This window comes from Parasteatoda tepidariorum, chromosome 7, assembly GCF_043381705.1.
Source record: "Parasteatoda tepidariorum isolate YZ-2023 chromosome 7, CAS_Ptep_4.0, whole genome shotgun sequence".
Taxonomy (NCBI): domain Eukaryota; kingdom Metazoa; phylum Arthropoda; class Arachnida; order Araneae; family Theridiidae; genus Parasteatoda; species Parasteatoda tepidariorum.
In genome coordinates this window covers 90,474,658-90,487,029 of record NC_092210.1, presented here as the reverse complement: position 1 = coordinate 90,487,029, position 12,372 = coordinate 90,474,658, and the positions used below count along the sequence as shown (strand labels likewise).

Here is a 12,372-nt window from a genome sequence, read left to right as displayed (position 1 = left end):
ATGGAAACAAGGGTGGCTAAAACGATGAAAAGATCGCAACAACATTGTCTGTCGTAAATTGCATGGTGAAAAGCAAGATGCAGATTTTAGCTCTGCCGCCGATAGGGTAAACGACGTGTGGCCAACACTCATTAAAAACTATAAACCAGAGCAAATTTTCAACACGGATGAAACAGGATTATTTTTCTGAGCACTTTCTGAACACACACTGCTGTTTAAAAACGAATTGACTGGTGGATGTAAAAAAATTAAGGAAAGACTAACCGTGCTGCTTACATGACAGGAACTGAGGAAAAAAAAAACTGTTAGTGATAGTGAAGAGTTTAAAACCTTGATGTTTTAAAGGAGTAAAACACCTGCCCACCAGTTATGCCAACAGCTATAACGCATGGATGACATCCAGCATCTTCACAAAATTTCTTCTTGAATGGGACAAGGAGCTGAAAAATGAAAAGGTCGTCTTACTTTTAGACAATTGTTCTGCGCACCCTGCTGATGAGGACTTGCGTTTGAAAAACATTAAATTTGTGTCTTTGCTACCCAACACTACAGCTATTATTCAACCCCTTGATCAGGGAATCATAAGATCATTCAAGTTTCATTACAGAAAAATGGTTGTTCGAAAAATCATTTGTGACATAAACTGTGACAACTCTTCGGAACTCTTAACTGCAAACAAACTATCGAAATCCCTTACTATTTTGGAATCAATGCATTTGATTCGTGACTCATGGGACATTGTTTCAACCCAAAAAATATCAAATTGCTTTAAAAAGTGTGGATGAAGCACTGGCGATAGAGCTGAGAACTGTTTCAAAGAAATGCTCAGCAATGAAATGGACGAGAATTTTTCACGTTACGTAGCTATTGACGATAACCTGCAAACATCAGGAGAAAAATCTGATTCTGAAAGAGTTACAGACATCAAAAATTGCCAAGTCACTTCCAATCAAGAAATAGAGGAATCAGAAGATGAAGTAAACTCATCAGTGCCATCTTCAACGGAAGTCAGAAAAGCACTTAATGTATTGCGGCAAGCTTTAGAACAAAGAGGAGGAAATATCGAAAATTACAAAAACTTCTATGAACTCTCAAATGATGTTGAAAAGTTAATTTTAAATACTGCAACTCAAGCAACCATTGATCGGTTTTTTTTTGCAAAATTTTTGTAAATTTAATCTTATGTAGGGTTTTACTTAATTAAAATAATTAAATTAGTTAAAATAAAGCATTAATGTTGTCGTTATTTCAGCTTTTAAAGTGTGTGCATTTAGAATAAATATATCGTAAAAATTTGATCTTTTTTTTTCAAATGTTGAATCGCCTCTTAATAAAATCAGCCGCTAAATAAAATCAAAAGAGCATAAAACGAAAGTGATTTTAATAAACGGCGGGCACTACCTAATTAAAAACAATAATTTAATATGAACATCTCGTGCCATATAGCGGCACACGTCATAGATTCGGCATATCTGGAGTGAAAAAAAAAAGAATGAAATATAAAAACATAGGGCAACAGGGTACCTGTTATATACACAGTTTGTTTTTACCAAAAATAAAGGGTGCACAGAAAATTCATTTTGATTTAAGGATCATGTTATTAACATGTTATGTTTGAAGGAGAGAATTTCAATTTTTTAAGTAATTTTAAGTTACAAAATTATCAGTTGATTTTGTTTTTGACTTTTTTATGATTAGTTAATGAAAAAAAAATTATTCAATACGCTTATTATTAATTTTAGGTAGTTATTTATGATTCGCATAGCTTATTGAACATCGACATATGATTTTCTGGAATAGCAATTATAGAAATAAAATAATAATTGGCTTACAGTATATTTTGAGACATTATGCAACTCCACCAATCTTGACAATTACAATCCTCTGAAAGAAAAAAAATTACAAAATTTCCACAGCAAAATTAGAAAACTTGCAGTTTTTCATGACTTGAACACAATTTTAATCATAGTTTAATAAGGTTCATATATATTTGCCTGCATTAAGAATTTATATCAAAACACAGAAAAAAAAATTTAAATAAAATTTTTAAACTAGTATAGTTCCTTATTTTATGTATAAAATATTCATATTAAAAACTTTTTTCATAATTTATATTAATTTTATAACGAGCTGTAAATATGGATTTGTTTTTCAAAATGTGTATTGTTCTGTTATAAGACATTAAGAAAGAGACAAAACTATTAATCAAAAGTTGAATTATTTATTAAGATAACACTGATTACAAGAAAATAAATGTGGCTCTGAAAAAGAAATAATTGACTGCATAAAAGTACTAAAATAACAAAACTATTGAGTGAATGTCTCATTTACTGGAATAAAAATGACTAAANAAAAAAAAAAAAAAAAAAAAAAAAAAAAAAAAAAAAAAAAAAAAAAAAAAAAAAAAAACTTCCAGTGGCATTTTAGAATTCTATGGAAAATTCAGGTCTTCCTTAAGTTGTCACCATAACCATGCAACGTAAAATTTAGAACACTATAATTTGAAACAATATTTAAATAAATTAGAATCAAATTAGTACAGTATATAGATCTTAAACATAAATTTCAACGAAAGGTACCTTTATGAAAACAATATAGATTTATATACATGTGTGTGTATATATATATACACACACACATACCTTAATTTAATTCAGCACTTTACGAAAAGGATCGACTTGGGAAATTCATTTTGGGATTAAACTTGGTATACTAAGTACAAATCCAGTAGATTTTACAAAATAATATAAATTTCATGATAATTGTTGCATAATGTACTAAATTTTTACACATAGTGACTTTTATAGTCATTAAAATAGAAAAACTGCAATATTTTCCAGTTATGATTAAACATACTTGAAATGCTATGTATTATGTTTACTCTTAATTTCGAATCTTAATAGGCATTCAATTCATCAGATAGTTATAATTAATTGAAAAAGAGATTTCTGAATTTAAAAAAAACTTAACATTTTAGAATAAAAAGAAAGTTTTGAACTAATTTCTATAAATGAGGTTCACTTCATTGTGTAATAGTAATACTTATTTAAATCAAGCCTGTATAATCTGTACAAAAATTCTATTTCAATAGGGAATTTTTTAGGAAACTTACTCAATTTTAGGGGATTTTCTTTTAAGTACAAAAACTAGGAGAATTTTAATTGAACCAGGAGAAGCTGGCAAAATCCAATAGAGTTGGCTGCCATGTAAGATGTATATCTTAAGGGTATGAAAGAAATTACTAGCCAGTCAATCACAAGAAAAACACTTTTAAATATTTAACAAAACCACCTCTGTGTAACCTCAAGTTATGACCACTTTAGGAAGGTAAGTCTTAATTTTAGTCTTAGAGTCAAAAATTAAATTAGAAAAAAAAAATAATCATCTCAAACAAATCTCTCATTTTTTAAAGTAAGCCAATTTTTAAGACATAAAATTATACGCAAACTTAAACAAAAACATAATTGTTTAATTATTTAAAATAGGTATCATTCATAATTGGAAAATTTGTTTTAACCCATAACTATATCACTAGAAGTCATCTTTATTGATGGCCAATTTTATTCATCGCTTTCATGATGTCTACACAAGTGGCATTTTCGCAACAAGAGAATGACAAAGAATAAAATTAAAATCGCTTGTGAAAAAAAATCATGTACATTCGATAACATTTTGAAGTTAATGGGAATAACCCTAAGAATTACCAACCATCTAAGAATTACCAAATCATTTTACTGTGAAACATAGAGCTCCCTAAAGGTTTCACTGTATAATACTTAAATCTTTACTATGTTAACAGGGCAGTGGCCTACTGATAGCGTAGAAGACACGTGTGGTCCAATTCATGCATAGGATAACTTTAGTTCCCTTTTCTTTATTTTTATATTCAATAAAAAAAATTTTTTTTTACTAATAGTGTTAATTTAAATATATTTTTATTATACTTTTTATTCATTTAATATTACTCGACACTTTAATTACAGTATATTTTTTTCTTCATTCATTTTTAATAAAAATCTTTTCCGTTAATAAGTTATTTAGCATATTTTTTTAAAAAAAAATTTGTTGTTAATTTGCATTTAAAACTACATTTAACTATTCAATAAAATAATGATTAAAATCATCAACAATAAGAAATCATTGTTTTTAATAGTATTTATAAACACTGATTAAAATAATTAAAAAGGTTATTTCTTCGAAAATGTACCAGTCTCATCCTTTTGATGTTCATTTATTTAAATATTTTACACATGGGTAAAAAAAGATGAATGAAGCTTTTACAGAATATTGCATATTTTATCAAGCAAAATCAAAAAACTACATAATTTATATATATGATTTAGATGAAAAGACCTATTTTTAATAAAATTATAAAATATTATCTTATAATATATTTATTTTTTATTTTACTTTTTAATGATAAGTACAAATATTTGACAGATTATTGTTCATAAAAATAATAAAATAAATTAATAAAAATTTTACTTTTTAACTATGATAAGTACTTAGTAATTTTTTTTCCATTTCTATTAAATTATTGAAAGATTTATTCATTACTGTAATTTGAATGACAAATAAGATTAAATAATTAAAAAATACAAGATAAAAAAAAATGCTTAAATCACAATAAACAAATCATTTTTAAAAAAAGTGGTCCACTGTGCATATTGAACCCTAAGACTCTCACATTTTTTTTAAAAAATCATTTGATTTAAATCATGATTTAAATCAAGCTGATTTAAATCAACGAATCCTACTAATGCACTTTATTATTTTAAGGAGTAAACATCTAATAGGTTTACTAATCATCCCAAAGTGAATTTCCCAAGACATGCATTCCCTTTGTCATTGACACATCTGCCAACATGGATAGGAAAAAATCCAGTAGATTTTACGAATTTCATGATAATTGATGCGTAATGTACTAAATATTTTACACATAGGGATTTTTATCGTCATCAAAATAGAAAAACTGCAACATGTTCCAGTTATGAATGACATTAAACATACTTGAAATGCTATGTATTATGTTTACTCAAATATTAATTGGCATTTAATTCCTAAAAGATAATTAAAATATTTTTTTTAAAATTAATTTAAAAAGAAAGTTCTGAATAAAAATAAACTAAACATTTTACAACAAAAAAAGAAGGTTTTGAACTGAGTTCTATAAATGAGGTTCACTTTATTATGTATTAGTAATACTTATTTAAATCAAGCAATAACCTGTACAAAAATGCTATTTCAATTGTGATTCTTTTAAGAAACTTACTCAATTTTATGGAATTTTCGAAAATTTACCATAATGAAAATTTTAATTAAACCAGTAAAACAGGAGAAACTGGCAAAATCCAGTAGAGTTGGCAGCTATGCAATGATATGCCTTCATTTTTTAAATATAACTGACATTTAGGCTAGAGTGTGTAGTATGCTAATGCTTGTTGTGCAGCTATAAGATAAAGTTTAAAAATAAATTTATATAAATTTTTTAAACGTTGAAAAACAAAAAATAAAACCATTCAGCTTCAAATTTTTTTTAAACATCAATTTTCTTGAACAGGGTTGCCCCTCAAATCTGCAGAAAAAAAATTTCCAGTACACATTATACAAAATATATTAAGAGGAAACAACAATTACTGTGCTCTTGTGTGAGCTAGATTGGGCTTACTGTATTTATTCATTTGTTTTAATTGCTGGAAAAAAAAGAAACAGCTGAACATAAACTTAAATATCCCGTAGATTAAGCTTTGAGTAGTCACCTTTTATTAAAAGACAAAAATAAGGAACAAAATTCCCTGTAGTTTCCCAGTTTAAAAAAAAAAAAAAACTCAAATTCTCTATAACTTTAGGTGGTTTTTTAATTCCCTGTATTTTCCAGGTTTTCCTTGTGAAGTGGCAACCCTGCTTGAACATAACTATTCTTTGCCCTTTAAATTACCCATTAATTTGTTTCCTAATGTGATGTGAATAACTTATGTACAAATGGTAAAAAGTTTAAAGTTTTCCAAAGCACATAAAACTCAGAATTTGAATTCCTTGTATTTCTTGGGAGGTTTTGCACTATCAAGTTGTTGTTTCTTGCGCTTGCTTTTCTGACGTGCAGCGTGCTCAGCCACCATGTCACTCAAGTCTTCTTTTTCCAACTGTGACTGTTGCTCTCTCATAGTCTGCTCATATCTCGCAGCCATAGCAGCGGTATCCATTTCCAATTCACTTGGATCTAAAGCAACTTCAATACCTTGAGGCGGAACAGACGCAGTACCAGATGCTTTCAGTTTACTACCCGGAATCGCAGCGGCTATGTCATAAATATGGGTGGATCCCATCATAGCCGCGCCAACACGCTCCGTCTTCTTCTCTGGTAATATGGTATAAAGAGTAGGCGTTTCACCACCCTCCAATTCAGCTTCTATTTTCCTCTTACGAAGTTCAATCATATCAGGTGTTTCCATTCCAGCTGGAATAGAGCTGAATCCGCTAGGCGTGATAAGCCCTTCAGCTGGAGTGACTAATCCAGTTTCGTCTTCAGCCTTATCTTCCTCGTCCTCTTCTTCCTCCTCCTCTTCGTCTTCTTCTTCTTCTGAAGACTCTGACTCGAGTTCGCCCCATAGAGTGTGATCAATTTCTTCCTCCTGAATGTGAGGCTGGTTGTCTAATATCTGTGTACCAAACACGTCACCGTAAAGAGGCCGGCCAGTCTCATCGACGGGAGGCTTACCCCAACCGCCTGCGTGGTAACCGAAGGAGCAACTGTCTGGAATAGGTGCATTGAGTCCAGGAATTTTCAAGTTAGGGTAAGAAGGAGGCGGTCCATAACGCTGCATAGCAATTAACCAGGGTGGTGGGCATTTGTTCGCATTGGGCCCAGTGGGCATTCCTAAGGCAGTCCTCAAATCTTCACTTAAATCGCCAGGTTTTTTCTCTTTCAATCTAGTTTCAAACTCTTTTCCCTCGTAGTACAAGTCACCGTGAATAGTCATTTTGGGTTTTGTCTGCCATTTAAAAAAGGCATCATGAAGCTTTTGATAATCGATGTCGATTTTGCCCAATTTCGGTCGCACTCTTTCCCTCATCTTAGCTTTCATAGTTTTTTGATCTTCTTTTTCCTGCAGGGCTTGTCTCATCTCCATGATGCCAGTTCGCTTAATAAAGTCTGGTAATTCAAATGCAGGTTTTTCGATACCACGCTTTCCCTGTAAATATTTACGTTTGAAGCACCAATGGCGAGGAACTGGCACTGTATTACGAGATGCTTTTAAATGTAGCAAAAGAACAGGGTCCTTAGCTGTGACGTCATGCATCTCGACTAATTCTGGACGATTCACTTTTTGCTTAAGCTCAGCTACAGACATCCGGCTTAACTTTTTAAGTTTTCTCTTAGAAAGCTTTGGCTTTTCCTCTTCAAGCTTGTCATCATCTTTCTCATCATCATCATCTAAGTCCACTGGCTTCTTTCTTATAGCCATAGGATTAAACATTTCTTCTTTTAATGCATTTTTCCCAGCGTCTGTGACCATTTCTTCGTTTTCTTTTTCGCTTTCTGTTAGTTTGAACTTCTCAAATATTTTCATAAACTGATGATACAATGGATCAGAAGTATCTATTACCTCTTGAACATACTCTATATCAACATCAACACCAGAATCTCTCTGCGAATGCTTATCTTGAAATTTTAACATTGGATTTTCTTGACTTTTAACTTGTCTCTTCTTTTTCTTTTTCCTGCGTCGTTTGTTCTTAGAATCCTTCTGCTTTTGAGAAGCATCCTCCTCCTCCACGTAATCCTCGTCGTCTACTGATACCAAATTTACCACAGGTGTTTTAGAAACTTGAGTTCTTTCATCGTTTGGAGATAGAACAGTGTCAGGATCGATTCCTAATTCTTGTGCTCTAACAGTTTTGAGAGCGAGCACTTTTTCTAAAGCTTGCGGCAATTTAATTTCAGCAGCATTTTCACTTGTGTCCATTGATTCTGAAATTTCAATGCCTTCTGTTTCAGATTGATTGTCAATGTTACTATGAATTTGATTTTCCAATGACGCCATCATGTTAATGGTAGGTAGAGGAGGTGGAAAAAGGGAAGACGGAACAGAAACATTTGGATGATGAGAATTAGGTGGCATGGATGTTCCAGGGGGTAAAAGAGGAGGAATGTTTGACATTAAAACAGTAGGAGGAGGTGGCAAAATATTCATAGATGGCAGAGAGAATGGCGGCATAGGTGGCATTTGCAAAGTCGACGTAAGATTAACAGTCATGTCATTGTTTGCTGACATCTGCTGTTGCTCAAATTCTTTCTTTCTCCATTCTTCTTCTTCTGCTTTACGTCTCTGCTCTTCTTCTGCTTTACGTCTCTGCTCCTCTTCTGCTATGCGTTTTTGATTCATTACACGCAATTCTTCTTCTTCTTTTCTCCTTCGTTCTTCCATGAATCTTTTTCTCTCCTCTTCAGCTTTTCTTCTAGTTTCTTCTTCCGCTTTCAATCTAGCTTCTCTTATAGCAGCTTCTTTTGCCCTTTGCTTAGCCTCTTCTTCTGCTTTCAATCTAGCTTCTTCTTCAGCTTTTAGCCTTGCAGCTTCTTTTGCCCTTATTCGAGCGTCTTCTTCAGATTTTAGCTTAGCTTCTTCAAGCTCCCTGAGTCTAGCTGCTTCCTGTGCTTGGCATTTAGCTTCTTCTTCAGCCTTTAACTTGGCCTGCATTTTTGCTTTTTGTCGAGCTCTCTCTTCCGCTTTTAGCCTAGCTTCCTCTTCAAGACGAGCCTCCTCTTCTGCTTTAAGGCGAGCATCCTCTGCAGCTCTTTGCCGAGCTTCCTCTGCAGCTCTCTGTCGATCTTCCTCCTCAGCTCTCATGCGAGCTTCCTCCTCAGCTCTCATGCGAGCTTCCTCCTCAGCTCTCATGCGAGCTTCCTCCTCAGCTCTCAGACGAGCTTCCTCCTCAGCTCTCAGGCGATCTTCCTCCTCAGCTCTCAGACGAGCTTCCTCCTCAGCTCTCAGGCGAGCTTCCTCCTCAGCTCTAAGACGAGCTTCCTCCTCAGCTCTCAGGCGATCTTCCTCCTCAGCTCTGAGACGATCTTCCTCCTCAGCTCTGAGACGAGCTTCCTCCTCAGCTCTGAGACGAGCTTCCTCCTCAGCTCTGAGACGAGCTTCTTCCTCAGCTCTGAGACGAGCTTCTTCCTCAGCTCTCAGGCGATCTTCCTCCTCAGCTCTCTGACGAGCTTCCTCATCATCATCAGGCAAACTTTCACTACTTCCTGAAAGTAACAAGAAATTAGAAAACAGAGAAGAAACAAATATTACACATTAAAGATTCATTCAAATGAGGAAACGTTAAAAAAAGTTATATTGAATTATATTTGTTTTGCATAATATTGAATTTGGCATAATATTTGTCAAATATTGAATTAGATTTGTTTGGCAATTAGCAGGGAAAGACAAATGCCAAGGTCCAGGTCACTCAGTCGACTAGAAAAATTCCCCTAGCAACAAACTGTTTCAACACATTATTTCTCTACTCAGCTGAAGGATTTCTTAAGGAAAAAAAAAAATTGTTATCTTCTTCTTTGTAGGAGAATTTTATCGATTTATACAAAGTATTTTAAAGCTAAAACTTAAAGGCAGGGTTTAATGTATATAGCAAATTTAGTGTTTGCAGTAAAGGAAACAACATTAAATTACCTGCCATTGTTGAGTTTACTTCAAGTGTTTGTTTTATTAAATTATAAGATTTATTTCCCTTAAATTGTAATGAACTTGATTTACTCTAATACTTAACTAAACTACTTTACTGCAAAAAGACACAGATACGACCCAAATCATCCAAACATTATGAGAAGCTAGTTTTTTATTTTTTGGTAAATGCAATAAAGTAGCAATAATTTTAGAAGCTGGCTCCTAAGAATTTCCTCTGGATGCCAAAATTTTATAACTTAGCAATTAGTATTCAAGAAAAAATTTAAAAAATAAAATCAAAAAAATTTATCGAGCAATTTCATTATGTTTTTATTCATTTATGTTTATTCTTACATTGATATTTAAATAAACCTGTAAGTAACTTCTACCATTTCTTACTTATACTTTACAGCATTTTTTACTCCACATTTTTCACTTTATAAATGAAACCTTCGATAAGGTTCCGTGGTTGTGTTCTGTTGTTCGAAAAGGTTTTGAACAATACTGGTAAACAGGGCAGCTAGATAATGGGGCAGATGTCAAAAATAATGAAAGATCCAGGAAGAAAAGTGAAAAGGATTTTATTCTAAATGGCGTAATTCGAAGCTTTTTCCGAAATTCGCGAACTTAAAAATTGATTTATAGGATGCGTGAATTTCTCGCGGTAATAATTTTTTAATGCGAGAAAAGAAAAAAATATGCGAGATTCTCGGATTCTCGAGCTGTAGTGAAAACACTGCCAGTAGTCTACTCGAAAATCCAGTAGAGTTGGCAGCTATGTATTTATCTATTATTATTTATTCTAGAATGCTCGAAGTGACATTCTCAACTAGGGGTGCACAACCTGCAATACGCCGACTACTGTAGTGTGGCCCGTGAGACCTTCTAATCACAAAAAATAACAATAAATAAAAAATTTCAAAAATTTTTAATCGCACTTTTGAATTATCACATTTTGACATGATCAATTTTAACAGATCCTATAATAAATGAATGTTTAACGAGCTTTCTTTAAGTCGATTTTATAAATGATTTTTTTAAACAGTTATTTCAGCTTTTCAATGTGTTTTCAAAAATCGTTTCGGTCCAGTTTTATTGAAAATCGTAGTTATTTTTCCTTTGTTTTTTTTCGGCAACGAATATTATTTGGTCGAATGTGGTGATAAATTGTGATTTGGTCAAAAACCGAATATTCGGGAGAAAAAAATTGACCGAATACTGTATATTTGGGGATAAATAGCAACACTGAAACAAGAAAAATAATTTCTGGAAAAACGGATTCATTAATCAATGCAAACAAAATAAGGCCTATCAAGAACGCGTTTGAAAATCCATCTCAGTTTTCCATCCAGTTACAAGAAAAAGGCAAGAAAAATGAATTAAGTCAAATGCCCTTCTCGCTCTCGTGAAAATGACGGGGTGAGATTTCGTCCGCTATTTCTCGCTCCCGTGATATTGTTGGGCTGGAGTGTTCAATAGTAACGTGCCAATAAGAATAAAACTAACTCATTTCTTTTGCCCGGAAAACATTTTATTTCTCATTTTTCACACCTGAATGTAGTACCAGGATATTTTTAAGGTAATTGTAAATAGTTTATTTTAAACTAGTTGCAGCACTAATCAAATACGTAATACAAATACAAAAGCCAAAAAAATGGGCACTTTTATGACCGTTTTCTTGAAAATTAACCAATCGTTAAGGCAGTGTTTTCATCATAGAAAAAAAATGGGTGAGAATTTCCCACCCTTTCTCAAAAACAGGGTGAGATTTCAGAAAGTTAAGTGAGATTTCTAAAAACTGAAAAAATACAAATAGACTTGAAAAAAAAATTTCTTTCATTATAATACATTTTTAACGTCTTCTATTTTTTAAAGCATTGAATATTCTTGCTGCATCATCATAGAAGATTTTGCCTTTACTAGGTATTTGTCCATCTTACATTAGTGCATAAAAAATTTGAACGTCTTACATGAAAAAACCTTACTTTAATAGTGGTCAAAANAACTCTGAAAATTTTGTTAAAGTATTTAATATGCATTTATAAAATATTAAAATTAATAAAATATTTAAATTTTATTAACTTGTGTTCAGAGCACACAGTTATTCAGAAACAAGGCCATTAAATGGTCTGATTTTGAAAATCCTCTTTTAGTAATTTCTAAGAAATGATAAAAAAAAATTAAAAAAAAATACTCACACATAAAAATTGAAACAGGACATAGTTAAATAATGTACAAAAATAATTTTTAATATTGCTGAAAAGATAGTTAGAAATTCAAAATATCTATTAAAAATAATAGGCCTCTCACTTTAAACCTTTTTGAACTTTTAGCTGCAAATCTTCCTGCATCAAAAAACCGGTTTCAGTTCTGGTTGTTATTCAATGGCGAGTAGTATATAGCAAGGAAATCTCGGTGCAATTTTACCCATGGGTCATTCCACAGAATTTCAACAAATATTTATTTTTTTGGTTGCCGCACCATTTTTGATTTTTTTCATACTTAGTATGTGGAAACATATGTACCAAAGAAGTTAAAATCCATTTGCAGAAAAATTCTATCTTCTTAATTTTTTTAATTAGGGGGGCTTGAAAATGGCGACCTTGCTCGTTTTTATGAAATTCAGGGGTGTCTTAAATCTTACATATTTTCTAAACTAATAGAGATAAACAAAAAATTCAAAAAGATATTAAAACTGTGAAGT

At 32.1% G+C, this 12,372-nt stretch overlaps 1 pseudogene; it reads right to left on the bottom strand.

Annotated features, from left to right (window-relative positions):
- Positions 1-2,205: 2,205 nt before the first annotated feature.
- LOC107451817 (splicing factor 3B subunit 2 pseudogene) lies at positions 2,206-9,252 on the bottom strand (annotated as a pseudogene).
- Positions 9,253-12,372: the final 3,120 nt, after the last annotated feature.